This window comes from Rana temporaria, chromosome 13 (assembly GCF_905171775.1).
Source record: "Rana temporaria chromosome 13, aRanTem1.1, whole genome shotgun sequence".
Taxonomy (NCBI): Eukaryota; Metazoa; Chordata; class Amphibia; order Anura; family Ranidae; genus Rana; species Rana temporaria.
In genome coordinates, this window is record NC_053501.1 from 104,541,511 (window position 1) to 104,555,528 (window position 14,018).

General features: G+C 40.9%; 1 protein-coding gene across 1 annotated transcript in view; it reads right to left on the reverse strand.

Moving 5' to 3' along the window:
- The window catches only part of ANKRD34A (ankyrin repeat domain 34A), a 67,437-nt gene extending 55,249 nt beyond the window's left edge, over positions 1-12,188 (reverse strand). Inside the window, exon 1 of the mRNA XM_040332140.1 lies at positions 11,745-12,188. The gene's annotated coding sequence lies outside the window, so the exon portion shown is untranslated. The remainder of the gene's footprint in view (positions 1-11,744) is intronic.
- Between the last annotated feature and the right edge of the window lie 1,830 nt (positions 12,189-14,018).

Here is a 14,018-nt window from a genome sequence, read left to right on the forward strand (position 1 = left end):
TTCCTTGTTCCTTTAGTTACAAGTTAGTAAAATGCTACAATTCAGTAAGTAAATGATAGGAGTAAATTTATGGGATAAGGTCCTTCAATGGTCCATCTCCCTTGGCTTTCAAATACTGTGGACAACTCCTAAATAGGCAATACACATTCATTGTTCCTTCTAGTTACAAATAAGTAAAATTCTATAATTCAGTAAGTAAACAATAGGAGTAAATTTATGGATTAAGGTCCTTCAATGGTCCATCTCCCGTGGTTTTCAGATATTGTGGACACCTCCTAAATAGGCAATACACATTCCTTGTTACTTCTAGTTACAAATAAGTAAATGATAGGAGTAAATTTATGGATTAAGGTCCTTTAATGGTAACTAAGCTAATAACTAAGCAAAGTTTCTTACAATCCTCTTTCAAATTGAGACAGGTTTCCTCCCTGATCCTGGTCCCTGTAGCAGTTGCCTGGGCTGCTATGGCTTTCGTTGTACTGGCAGTTGATGCAGACCAAGTAAAAAACAAAAAAAAAACTCGAAGGATGATCCAATTTGCTTCAATAGGGAAAAAATATAGCTCATGTTTTGTTATTTGTTAAGACATAACACCTTCCTGGTTCCTAATAGGAATCGAGGTTCGTGATATCATCACGCACCCTGGAGTCTGGATGCGGCGCGTTTCAGTCTTGGGACCTGCTTGTATTGCTATGGGCAATGTGCATTTCATATTTGTGAGAATTTTTGCTATATTTATGAAATTTTAGTCGTATGGTTTTACACTATATGGCATCCTTGGCTTTATTTCATGATTACTTTGGACCCTTGAAGGACAACCATTTGAGACCTTTATAAAAGGAGAGTTACATTTTGCTATGGAGGATCCCTTATACACAAGTGCATATTGACTTCTCCTGAATAGAGGGTCAATTTGTTCTGGTAAGCATGTTTTGGTTGCCCCAGCAGGAATTGGATACTCCTTGATGTACAATCTACATTATTATATCTCATAAACATGAGTAACAGTTTATATTTTGTGCGTTTAGAAACACATCCAGCATTTTTGAGGCAATATAATCTCCCAAGTTGTCCCTGGAAAGACCTTTCTACATTCTAACCGATCTTATTGTAAAAAATAATTTACACATGAGAAGGTTAGACTAAATTTCCTCCAAGCGCAATGCATGCCCTGGTATTTTTTTCAATGGCTTCAAGTGACTCCTGGCATTTTCAATGGATATCTGTCCCTTATGCGGTATAATATAATGATTTGCCTTGTTAGTTCTATAAAAAAAATGAACATTTGAAAACTGGACTGCAGGTCAGGCTAAAGTCAGTGAACAGTGGTGGACTACAGTGTTTGGACAGAAATGGACTTGTTGGGGGAATTAAAACTATTCAGAACATTTGACAATGCACCTTCCATTGGTGGCCAGTAAAAGAATGCTCCTTACATTGGTGGCCAGTGAGAAGAATGTCCCTTACATTGGTGATCAGTGGGAAGAATGTTTCTTACATTGGTGATCAGTGGGAAGAATGTTTCTTACATTGGTGATCAGTGAGAAGAATGCTCCTTACATTGGTGGTCAGTGAGAAGAATGCTCCTTACATTGGTGGCCAGTGAGAAGAATGTCCCTTACATTGGTGATCAGTGGGAAGAATGTCCCTTACATTGGTGATCAGTGGGAAGAATGTTTCTTACATTGGTGATCAGTGAGAAGAATGCTCCTTACATTGGTGGTCAGTGAGAAGAATGCTCCTTACATTGGTGGCCAGTGAGAAGAATGTCCCTTACATTGGTGATCAGTGGGAAGAATGTCCCTTACATTGGTGATCAGTGGGAAGAATGTTCCTTACATTGGTGATCAGTGAGAAGAATGTCCCTTACATTGGTGATCAGTGAGAAGAATGTTCCTTACATTGGTGATCAGTGGGAAGAATATTCCTTACATTGGTGATCAGTGGGAAGAATGTTCCTTACATTGGTGATCAGTGAGAAGAATGTCCCTTACATTGGTGATCAGTGAGAAGAATGCTCCTTACATTGGTGATCAGTGGGAAGAATGTTCCTTACATTGGTGATCAGTGGGAAGAATGTCCCTTACATTGGTGATCAGTGAGAAGAATGCTCCTTACATTGGTGATCAGTGAGAAGAATGCTCCTTACATTGGTGATCAGTGGGAAGAATGTTCCTTACATTGATGATCAGTGAGAAGAATGTTCCTTACATTGGTGATCAGTGAGAAGAATGTCCCTTACATTGGTGATCAGTGACAAGAATGTCACTTACATTGGTGATCAGTGGGAAGAATGTCCCTTACATTGGTGATCAGTGAGAAGAATGTCCCTTACATTGGTGATCAGTGGGAAGAATGTTCCTTACATTGGTGATCAGTGAGAAGAATGTTCCTTACACTGGTGATCAGTGGGAAGAATTCTCCTTACATTGGTGACAGAGCCTCGTCTCATACTTGAGGGAGAATTATTCGTATGGGTTTCTTGTTCGGCTGATTGGAGTGTTCGGTAGCTGGAGGTAGCACATGCATGCTGATGGATAGATAGGTGACACCTGCCCTTTATCTATCGATCAGCATGCATGTGCTTCCACTGAGGAGACTTTACATTTTAGAGTTAGGACTGCAGTATACAGAGAGCCTTGACGGGGCCTGCAGCTTACACATGCATTTGCAAATGCGTGCAACTAAACCTCTGTTTTTAACACATACTGTTAGACAGGTGAATTTGGTTGGTTGCTGATTGGTCGGTAAGTTTGAGCTTGGATATTCTATGTTGTTTTTGTATGTATCCAGCGCCTTAATGGGGCCTGCAGCTTACACATGCATTTGCAAATGCGTGCAACTAAATCTCTGTTTTTAACGCATACTGTTAGACAGACAGTTCCCAGGAGACTGTGGGTCCATCCACAAAGTTTAGTATTAATCATACATGCGCAACGAGAAGCTGGCTGTGAAGCCACAGGAAGTCACAGCCAGCTTCCCATATCCAAGATGGCAGTGTCAGGGACAGTGGCGGCTGGTGTTTTTTTTTGGAGGGAGCGGCAAACAACCAACCCCACCCTCTGAGTCGACTCTGCGCCCTGAGTCCATCCTTTTTTGAAGCCTAATAGAGCCTCTGGCTCTAATCTTGTGCTTTAAACCCCCCCCCCCCCATTGAAATCCATGCATCCAGCATCTTGCATGCAGATTAGAGAGCTGGATGCATGGGTGGGGGGGGGGGGTGCCTTTGAGCCCCTAATGTATGGGCTGCCACTGGTCAGGGACCCAAAGACCAGCAAGGAATTGGCCCTAGTGAAGACAATGCTGGATCCCTGGACTGGTAAGTGCATGTTTATTAAGTCTGACTTTTCATTTTTTTTCTAAACCACACATTCTATGGTTCTTCAGTAGAACATCTACCACAGCTTGCAGAAATTGTTGGCACAAGAATAGGCGATACATGTCTCTTGTTCCTGCTTGCTACTGGTCTGTACTATCTCACATTTCAGTCACTAGTCGCTAGGAGTAAGCTAATGGATTATGGTTCTTTAGTGGCCCATTTTCCCTGCCCACCCAGGCTTGTGGACACCTGAATCTGCAATCCACGTTCCTTGTTTCTGCTAGGTACAGGTCTGTAAAATCTCACAATTCAGTAAGAAGATGCTAGGAGTAAATTTATGGATTAAAGTCTTTCAGTGGACCATCTCTCTTGGCTAACATAGATTGTGGACACCAGAATAGGCAATCCACGTTCCTTGTTTCTGCTAATTATTAATCTGTGAAATCTCACATTTCAGTAATTTGTCGCTAGGAGAAAATTAATGGATTATGGTCTTTTATTGGTTCATCTTCTCTGACTTCCAGAGATTGTGGACACCTAAATAGGCAATCCACATTCTCTGTTTCTGCAAGCTACTGGTCTGTAAATCCTCACAATTCAGTAACGACTTCCTAGGAGTAAATGTATGGATTAAGATCCTTAGAGGACCACCTTCCTTGTCTTCCAATGATTGTGGACACACCTGACAAGGCTTTATACGTTTCTCGCTTTTGCTAGTTATAGGTCTGCAAAATATCCCTATTCAGTAAGTACTACTATGCTGAGAGTAAATCTGTGCATTAAGGCTTATTCAGTGGGCCATTTCCCTTGGCTTTCAGAGATTGTGAACGCCTGAATAGGCAATCCACGATCCTTGTTTCTGTAAGTAGTGACAAGGAGTAAATTTATGGCTTAAGGTCCTTCAATGGTCCACCACCCCCCTGGCTTCCAGAGATTGTGGACACCTTCCTTGTTCCTTTTAGTTACTGATCAGTAAAATATCTCAATCCAATAATTAGTTGCTAGGAGTGGTTTATGGATTAAAGTCTTTCAGTGGCCAATCTCCCTTGGCTTCCAGAGATTGTGGACATCTGAACAAGCAATCCACAATCCTTGTTCCTGCTAGTTACAGCTCTGTAAAATCTCACAATTCAGTAAGTAGTGACAAGGAGTACATTTATGGCTTAAGGTCCTTCAATGGTCCACCACCCCCTGGCTTCCAGAGATTGTGGACACCTTCCTTGTTCCTTTTAGTTACTGATCAGTAAAATATCTCAATCCAATAATTAGTTGCTAGGAGTGGTTTATGGATTAAAGTCTTACAGTGGCCAATCTCCCTTGGCTTCCAGAGATTGTGGACATCTGAACAAGCAATCCACAATCCTTGTTCCTGCTAGTTACAGCTCTGTAAAATCTCACAATTCAGTAAGTAGACGCTAGGAGAAAATGTATGGATCAAGGTACTTTAATGGCCCATCTCACTTGGCTTCCAAACATTGTGGAAACCTGAATAGGCAATCCACGTTCCTTGTTCCTGCTAGCTACTAGCCTGTAAAATCTCACAATTAGTCGCTAGGGATAAATTTATGGATTAAGGTCCTTCAGTGGACCATCTCCCTTGGCTTTCAAAGATTGTGGACATCTCCTAAATCGGCAATACACATTCCTTGTTCTTACTAGTTACAGGTCTGTAAAACTCTACGATTCAGTAAATTAATGATAGGAGTACATATATTTATGGATTGATGTCCTTTAATGATTCATCTCCCTTGACTTTCAGAGATCGTGGACACCTCCTCAATAGGCAATACACATTCCTTGTTCCTTCTAGTTACTGGTCTGTAATCCATCACAATCCAATAATTAGTCAGTAAAAGTGGTGTATGGATTAAAGTCCTTCAGTGGACAATCCCCCTTGGCTTTCAGAGATTGTGGACACCTCATCAATAGTCAATACACATTCCTTGTTCATGCTACTTACATGTCTGTAATAACTCTCAATTCGGTAAGTAGATGCTAGGAGTAAATTTGCGCATTAATGTCCTTCGTGGACCATTTCCCTTGGCTTTCACAGATTGTGAACACCTTAAAAGGCAATCCACATTCCTTGTTTCTGCTAGCTAAAGGTCTGTAAAATTGAAAAATTCAGTAAGTAGTCACTAGGAGTAAATTTATGGATTAAGGTCCTTCAATGGACCTTCTTCCTTGGCTTCCTGCGATTGTGGACACCTCCTCAATAGGCAATACACATTCCTTGTTTCTTCTAGTTCCTGATCTGTAAAACCTCACAATCCAATAATTAGTTGCTAAGAGTGCTTTATTATTGATTTACGTCCTTCTGTGGCCCATCTCCCTTGGCTTCCAAAGATTGTGGACATCTGAATAGGCAATCCAGAAACCTTGTTCCTGCTAGTTACAGGTCTGTAAAATCTCACAATTCAGTAATTAGTCATTAGGGATAAATTTATGGATTAAGGTCCTTCAGTGGACAATCTCCATTGGCTTTCAAAAACTATGGACACCTCCTAAATAGGCAATACAAGTACAATTTTACAATTCCATAAGTAAATGATAGGAGTCAATTTATAGATTAATGTCCTTCAATGGCCCATCTCCCTTGACTTTCAGAGATTGTGGGCACCTCTTTAATAGACAATACACATTCTTGGTTCCTGCTAGTTACAGGTTTATAAAATATCCCAATTCAGTAAGTAGATACAGGCAGTCCTCCGGTTACAAACATCTGACTTACAAACGACTTCTACTTACAAACAAAGGGAGACAACAGGAAGTGAGAGAGAAACTACCCCGGGAAATTCAATTCTGTAAGCGTCCACTGAAGCTTTACCACCAATCCCCGTTTCCACAGCTACCCAAAATTTTCAAAAGGTGAAATCTTCAGAACAGGGGCACAGACAGCAAAACAAACGTTACAGGGGTGTTAACCCTTCCCTATGTTGTCCAAAAACGTAAAAATATTTTTTTGAGCAGGAGCTACACTTAAAAAATGTACCTGTTCCAACTTACAAACAAATTCAACTTTAGAACAAACCTACAGTCCCTTACATGTTTGTAACCCGGGGACCACCTGTACTAGGAGTTAATAAAAGGTCCTTCAGTGGACAATTTTCCTTGGCTGTCAGAGACCTGTGAATATCTGGAAAGGCAATCCACGTTCCTAGTTTCTGCTAGCTACAGGTCTGTAAAATCTAAAAATTCAGTAAGTAGTCACTAGTAGTAAATTTATGGATTAAGGTCCTTCAATGGTCCATCTCCCTTGGTTTTCAAAGATTGTGGACACCTCCTAAATAGGCAATACACATTCCTTGTTCCTTCTAGTTACAAGTAAGTAAAATCCTACAATTCAGTAAGTAAATGATAGGAGTAAATTTATGGATTAAGGTCCTTCAATGGTCCATCTCTCTTGGCTTTCAAAGACTGTGGACAACTCCTAAATAGGCAATACACATTCCTTGTTCTTACTAGTTACAAGTAAGTAAACGATAGGAGTAAATATATGGATTAAGGTTCTTCAATTGTCCATCTCCCTTGGCTTTCAAAGATTGTGGACATCTCCTAAATAGGCAATACACGTTCCTTGTTCCTTCTAGTTACAAGTAAGTAAACAATAGGAGTAAATTTATGGATTAAGGTCCTTCAATGGTCCATTTCCCTTGGCTTTCAAAGATTGTGGACACCTCCTAAATAGGCAATACACATTCCTTGTTCCTTCTAGTAACAAGTAAGTCGAATTCTACAATTCAGTAAGTAAACGATAGTAGTACATTTTTTGGATTAAGGTCCTTCAACGGTCCATCTCCCTTGGCTTTCAAAGATTGTGGACACCTCCTAAATAGGCAATGCACATTCCTTGTTCCTTTAGTTACAAGTTAGTAAAATGCTACAATTCAGTAAGTAAATGATAGGAGTAAATTTATGGGATAAGGTCCTTCAATGGTCCATCTCTCTTGGCTTTCAAAGACTGTGGACAACTCCTAAATAGGCAATACACATTCCTTGTTCTTACTAGTTACAAGTAAGTAAACGATAGGAGTAAATATATGGATTAAGGTTCTTCAATTGTCCATCTCCCTTGGCTTTCAAAGATTGTGGACATCTCCTAAATAGGCAATACACGTTCCTTGTTCCTTCTAGTTACAAGTAAGTAAACAATAGGAGTAAATTTATGGATTAAGGTCCTTCAATGGTCCATTTCCCTTGGCTTTCAAAGATTGTGGACACCTCCTAAATAGGCAATACACATTCCTTGTTCCTTCTAGTAACAAGTAAGTCGAATTCTACAATTCAGTAAGTAAACGATAGTAGTACATTTTTTGGATTAAGGTCCTTCAACGGTCATCTCCCTTGGCTTTCAAAGATTGTGGACACCTCCTAAATAGGCAATGCACATTCCTTGTTCCTTTAGTTACAAGTTAGTAAAATGCTACAATTCAGTAAGTAAATGATAGGAGTAAATTTATGGGATAAGGTCCTTCAATGGTCCATCTCCCTTGGCTTTCAAATACTGTGGACAACTCCTAAATAGGCAATACACATTCATTGTTCCTTCTAGTTACAAATAAGTAAAATTCTATAATTCAGTAAGTAAACAATAGGAGTAAATTTATGGATTAAGGTCCTTCAATGGTCCATCTCCCGTGGTTTTCAGATATTGTGGACACCTCCTAAATAGGCAATACACATTCCTTGTTACTTCTAGTTACAAATAAGTAAATGATAGGAGTAAATTTATGGATTAAGGTCCTTTAATGGTCCATCTCCCTTGGCTTTCAAAGACTGTGGACAACTCCTAAATAGGCAATACACATTCCTTGTTCCTTCTAGTTTCAAGTAAGGCCTCGTACACACGACCACGTTTCTCGGCAAAAACCAGCAAAAAACGTGCTGGGAGATATTTTTTGCCGAGGAAACCGGTCGTGTGTACATTTTCGTTGAGGAAACCGTCGAGAAACTCGACGAGCCAAAAAGAAAGCATGTTCTATATTTCCTTGACGGGAATGGAGAAAATTGGCTTGTCGAGTTTCTCGACGGCTTCACAAGGAACTCGACTAGCAAAACGATGTGTTTCGCCCGTCGAGTTTCTCGGTCGTGTGTACGAGGCCTCAGTCGAATTCTACAATTCAGTAAGTAAACTATAGTAGTTCATTTTTTGGATTAAGGTCCTTCAACGGTCCATCTCCCTTGTCTTTCAGACATTGTGGACACCTCCTAAATAGGCAATCCACGTTCATTGTTCCTTTTAGTTACAAGTAAGTCGAATTCTATAATTCAGTAAGTAAACTATAGTAGTTAATTTTTTGGATTAAGGTCCTTCAACGGTCCATCTCCCTTGTCTTTCAGACATTGTGGACACCTCCTAAATAGGCAATCCACGTTCATTGTTCCTTTTAGTTACAAGTAAGTCGAATTCTACAATTCAGTAAGTAAACTATAGTAGTTAATTTTTTGGATTAAGGTCCTTCAGGGGGCCATCTCCCTTGTCTTTCAGAGATTGTGAACACCTGAATAGGCAATCCACGTTCATTGTTCATTGCTAGCTACAGTCTGTAAAATCTCACAATTCCGTAAGTAATCGCTAGGAGTATGTTTATGGATTAAGGTCCTTCAATGGACTGTCTGCCTTGGCTTCCAGAGATTGACCAGGTCAGAAACCAAAGCTACAGTAGATATGAACAAATCCGCCCCTGGTGTGTAAATGGTGTGTATATGCCTATACAGCAAAATGTAGTTTACAATAGAGACAGAATTGTGAGGCTATCCAGACACATTTCGATCTCATTTACCCCATCCATGGCCAACATAACTCTGTTTTTTTGTGTTGTTTGCAAAGAATATGCGAGTAGCTTAAAAAAAACGTGTTATGGAAAAATTGGGCAGGTGGAAATTCTAAGCCAAAACATCACGGTTCTCAGATAATTCCGTGGTGAGAGCCACAGATCGGCGTATTTCTGCTGCAAGTATGAGGAATATTGCAGTTATACCGGGTTGCTAATGACCAGCCTTATAGGGCGCTTCTCTTTCTGAACATTGCTTGAGAAATCATGTCAGCTACATAATGGGTGAAAATGAGATTTCCACACCTAGCCCACCTCCTACCCCGGCGGCCAGTGTGAGAGGACGGCACAGCGCAGGTGCCACATCGCCTGGAACCCGGCTGGCATGGACTCGCTCCGATTAACCCATTTCCAGCAGATTCTGAAACGTCCTTTCATGATGCTAAAAATAAAAGAGGAGGCGCTACATTCCTTCGTCTCCCCCCCCCCCCCCACACACACACCCCTCGTTCAAACATTCCATACCTCCGTCTCGCCCGACTCACCCAACAGAGCGCTCTAGAAAAGATTGCAGGTTCGCCGCTAAATAATTACATTTTTGAAGGCGTTATCATGGCTACAGTGCAGTATATTCAAGATTTAAAAAGAGAATCATTAAGACGTGGGCTATTGGGAATAACACCTATGGGGATTAGTGGGGGGAGGGGAGGGGGGGCATGGACATGGTGGAAGAGATAAACTGATTGTGGAAGAGATAGATAGATAGATAGATAGATAGATAGATAGATAGATAGATAGATAGATAGATAGATAGATAGATAGATTGGAAGAGGAGGGATTAGAAGGAGGAATTAGTATATAGATAGAATAGAAGTAGATGGATAGATAGATTGCTAATAGATAGATATGGGAAGGAAGGAAAGATAGATAGATAGATATATTAGAAGAGGAGGGGTTTAGAAGGATTAATTAGTAGATAGATAAAATAGAGGTAGATGGATAGATAGATAGATATGAGAAGGATAGACAGATAGATAGATAGATAGATAGATAGATAGATAGATAGATAGATAGATAGATAGATAGATATGAGGATAGATATATTAAAATAGGAGGGATTAGAAAAATAAATTAATAAATAGCTAGAACAGGGATATATAGATAGATAGATTAGAAGAGGATTTAATAAATAGATGGACGGATAGATAGATAGATTAGAAGAGGAATTAATAGATGGCTAGAACAGAGATAGATAGATAGATAAATAGATAGATTATAAGAGGATGAATTAGAAAGAAGAATTAATAAATAGATAGAACAGAGATAGATAGATAGATAGATAGATAGATAAGGATAGACAGACTGACAATTAGTGATTGATAGATAGATAGATAGATAGATAGATAGATAGATAGATAGAGCAGAGATATAGATAGATAGATAGATAGATAGATAGATAGAGCAGAGATATAGATAGATAGAACAGAGATATAGATAGATAGATAGATAGATAGATAGATAGGAAAATGATAGATGGATAGATTAGAAGAGGAGGGATTAGAAAGAGGAATTAATAGATAGATAGAACAGAGATGGATAGATAGATAGAGGGATTAGTAGTTAGTTAGATAAATAGTTACATAGATAGATTATAAGATGTGGAATTAGAAAGAAGAAGTAATAGCCTGATAGAACAGAGATAGATAGATATATAAGGATAGACAGACTGACAAAAAGGGATAGATAGATAGATAAATAGTAAGATAGAAAGATCAGAAGAGGAGGAATAAGAATGAAGAATTAATAGATAGATAGAACAGAGATAGATAGATAGATAGAAGAGGTTTGTATTAAAAAGATAAATTAATTTATAGATAGATAGATAGATAGATAGATATATAGACAGACAAATAGATAGATAGATAGATAGATAGATTTGGAATAGATAGATAATTATTATTATATAGGATTTACATAGCGCCAACAGTTTGTGAAGTGCTTGGATAGATAAATTAGAAGAGGAGGGATTAGAAAGAGGATTTAATAGATTAATAGAACAGGGATAGATATAGAGATAGATAGATAGATAGATAGATAGATAGATAGATAGATAGATAGATAGATATGCAATGAATAGACAGAGTGATAGAAATATTATAGATATTGATATATATATAATGGACAGATTGAGAGCCAGAAAGAGGGAAAGAGAGAGAAATGAGATAACTAGATAGATGGATTTGATAAAGATAGATAGATAGATAGATAGATAGATAGATAGATAGATAGATAGATAGATAGATAGATAGAATAGCAATGGACAGAGTGATAGCAATATTATAGATATTAATATATATATTAGACAGACTAATAGCCAGAAAGAGGGGGAAGAGAGAACAATTGATAAATAGGTAGATGGATTTGATATAGATAGATAGAGAGATAGATATGGGATAGATAGATATTAGATAGATAGATAGATAGATAGATAGATAGATAGATAGATAGATAGATAGATAGATAGATAATCAGTAATAATATAGGGGGCATGCAATAAAAGTAAGAATATTAATAATGAGAAGGATGTGACCCGGACACAGCGGGACCCCAATACACCCCTCCCCCCCCCCCTGTATTATTGGGGGACTCACCTGGCAGGTTGGTGCCCCTTGTACAGGGAAGCTTGGGCGGAAGGCTTGCTTGTTCCTGACACCAGATGTTTCAGGGTGACAATTGCTCCTTATATAATATTCCCAGAGTAAATTCATGTCTGGGGAAGGTGATGGGAGAATAAAGCGGTGAATGTTGGTGCCCCCCTAGGAGAATAGAGCGGTGAATGTTGGTGCCCCCCTAGGAGAATAGAGCGGTGAATGTTGGTGCCCCCCTAGGAGAATAGAGCGGTGAATGTTGGTGCCCCCCCTGTGATCTCCTAGGTCTGGGTGGGATTGGCGGTGTAGAGGGGGGGTCCTGTGTTGCACAGCCCTGCATACAATCTGGTGCCTGCAAGTCACTGTCATAGAATGAGGAGCCCTGAGAGACCCACAGAGGCTATTTTTAGCTCCTTTCCCATAGAGCACAAGTAGATCTATTCCATTACATACACTGCAGCAGTATGCAGGGCGCCGGGTCCGCGCCGCTTCCTCCAACCCCGGCTCGCCTCTTCTAGAGACTCCTCGTTCCGGGGCCCGCACCTTCTCATCATTAACCCTTCACTTACACATCTCTCTGGAAGACAATGGGGGGAAAAAAGGGATTTTTATTTAATTAACGGCGTTTTCTAGCTTCTTCTAGATTTGCGTTTTCTTCTCGCTTTGCGCCCTCGTCACGCCGGTGTCGGCGCTCGGAAGAGGCGAGCCAAAATACGAGTCTTTAATTCCTCGAAATATTGAAACATTTTGGCAAAAATGTTTCCATTTTGGTAAAACGTATTGGAGTCACCGGGTAAGACAAGATATAGGGGGGGGGGGATTTCAAAGCTTTGCTCACATGGTGGGGGGGGGGGGGGGGCAAAAAAAGGTGATTGAGATACGGTTTTCCCCCCCCCCCCCGCCCAGAAATAGCCAAACAGCATGTATGAGCATTACGTGTCGGCAAAAATCCCCCCCCCCCCCAACAAAAATACTAAGCACTAATCTGCAAGCATTAATCCCCCCCCCCCAGTACAAATCTGCCCCTGCTGAAATCCCCCCTCTCAGCACAAATCTATGCCCCCCCCACCGGATCAAATGCTCCTCCGCTACCCCTAAAACTTCCCTTCTTAGTACACATCTTCCCCCCCCCCACTCCAAATGCCCACTTCCAGTACAAATCCACCCCTCCCAGTACAAATCCACCCCTTTCCAATACAAATACACCCCTCCCAGTACAAATACACCCCTCCCAGTACAAATACACCCCTCCCAGTACAAATCTACCCCTCCCAATACAAACTCCCCCTCCCAGTACCAATCCCCCTCCTAATACAAATCCACCCTCCCAGTACAAAGCCACCCCTTCCAGTACAAATCCACCCCTCCCAGTACAAATCCACCCCCCCCAGTACAAATCCACCCCTCCCAGTACAAATACACCCTCCCAGTACAAATACACCCCTCCCAATACAAACTCCCCCTCCCAGTACAAATCCTCCTCCTAATATTAATCTCCCCTCCCAATACAAATCCACCCCTCCCAGTACAAATACACCCCTCCCAATACAAACTCCCCCTCCCAGTACCAATCCCCCTCCTAATATTAATCTCCCCTCCCAATACAAATCCACCCCTCCCAATACAAACTCCCCCTTCCCAGTACAAATCCACCTCCTAATATTAATCCTCCCTCCCAGTCGAATCCCCCCTCCCAGTACAAATCCCCCTCTCTCCCAATACAAATCCACCCCTCTGCTGAAATGTCACCCCCCCATCTCAAATGCACCTCCGCTATCCCTTAAACTTCCCTTCTTAGTACACATCTTCTCCCCCCACTCCAAATGCCCCCTTACAAGTACAAATCCACCCCTCCCAGTACAAATCCCCCTCCCAGTACAAATCCCCCTCCCAATAGAAATCTCCCCTCTCGGTACAAATTCCCCTCTCCCAATACAAATCCTCCTGCCAGTACAAATCCACCTTCTAATATTAATCTCCCCTCCCAATACAAACCCGCCCCTCCCAGTACAAATCCCCCCTCCCAGGACCAATCCCCCTCCTAATATTAATCTCCCCTCCCAATACAAATCCAACCATCCCAGTACAAATCCCCCTCCCAATTAAAATTCCCCCTCCCAGTACAAATCCACCCCTGAAATGCTGAAATGTTTTACCCCCCACCCCTCCCCCCAGCTCAAATGCTTCTCTGCTACCCCTAAAACTTCCCTTCTTACTTAGTAAACATCTCCTCCCCCCACTCCAAATGCCCCCCTGCCAGTAGAAATCCCCCCTCCC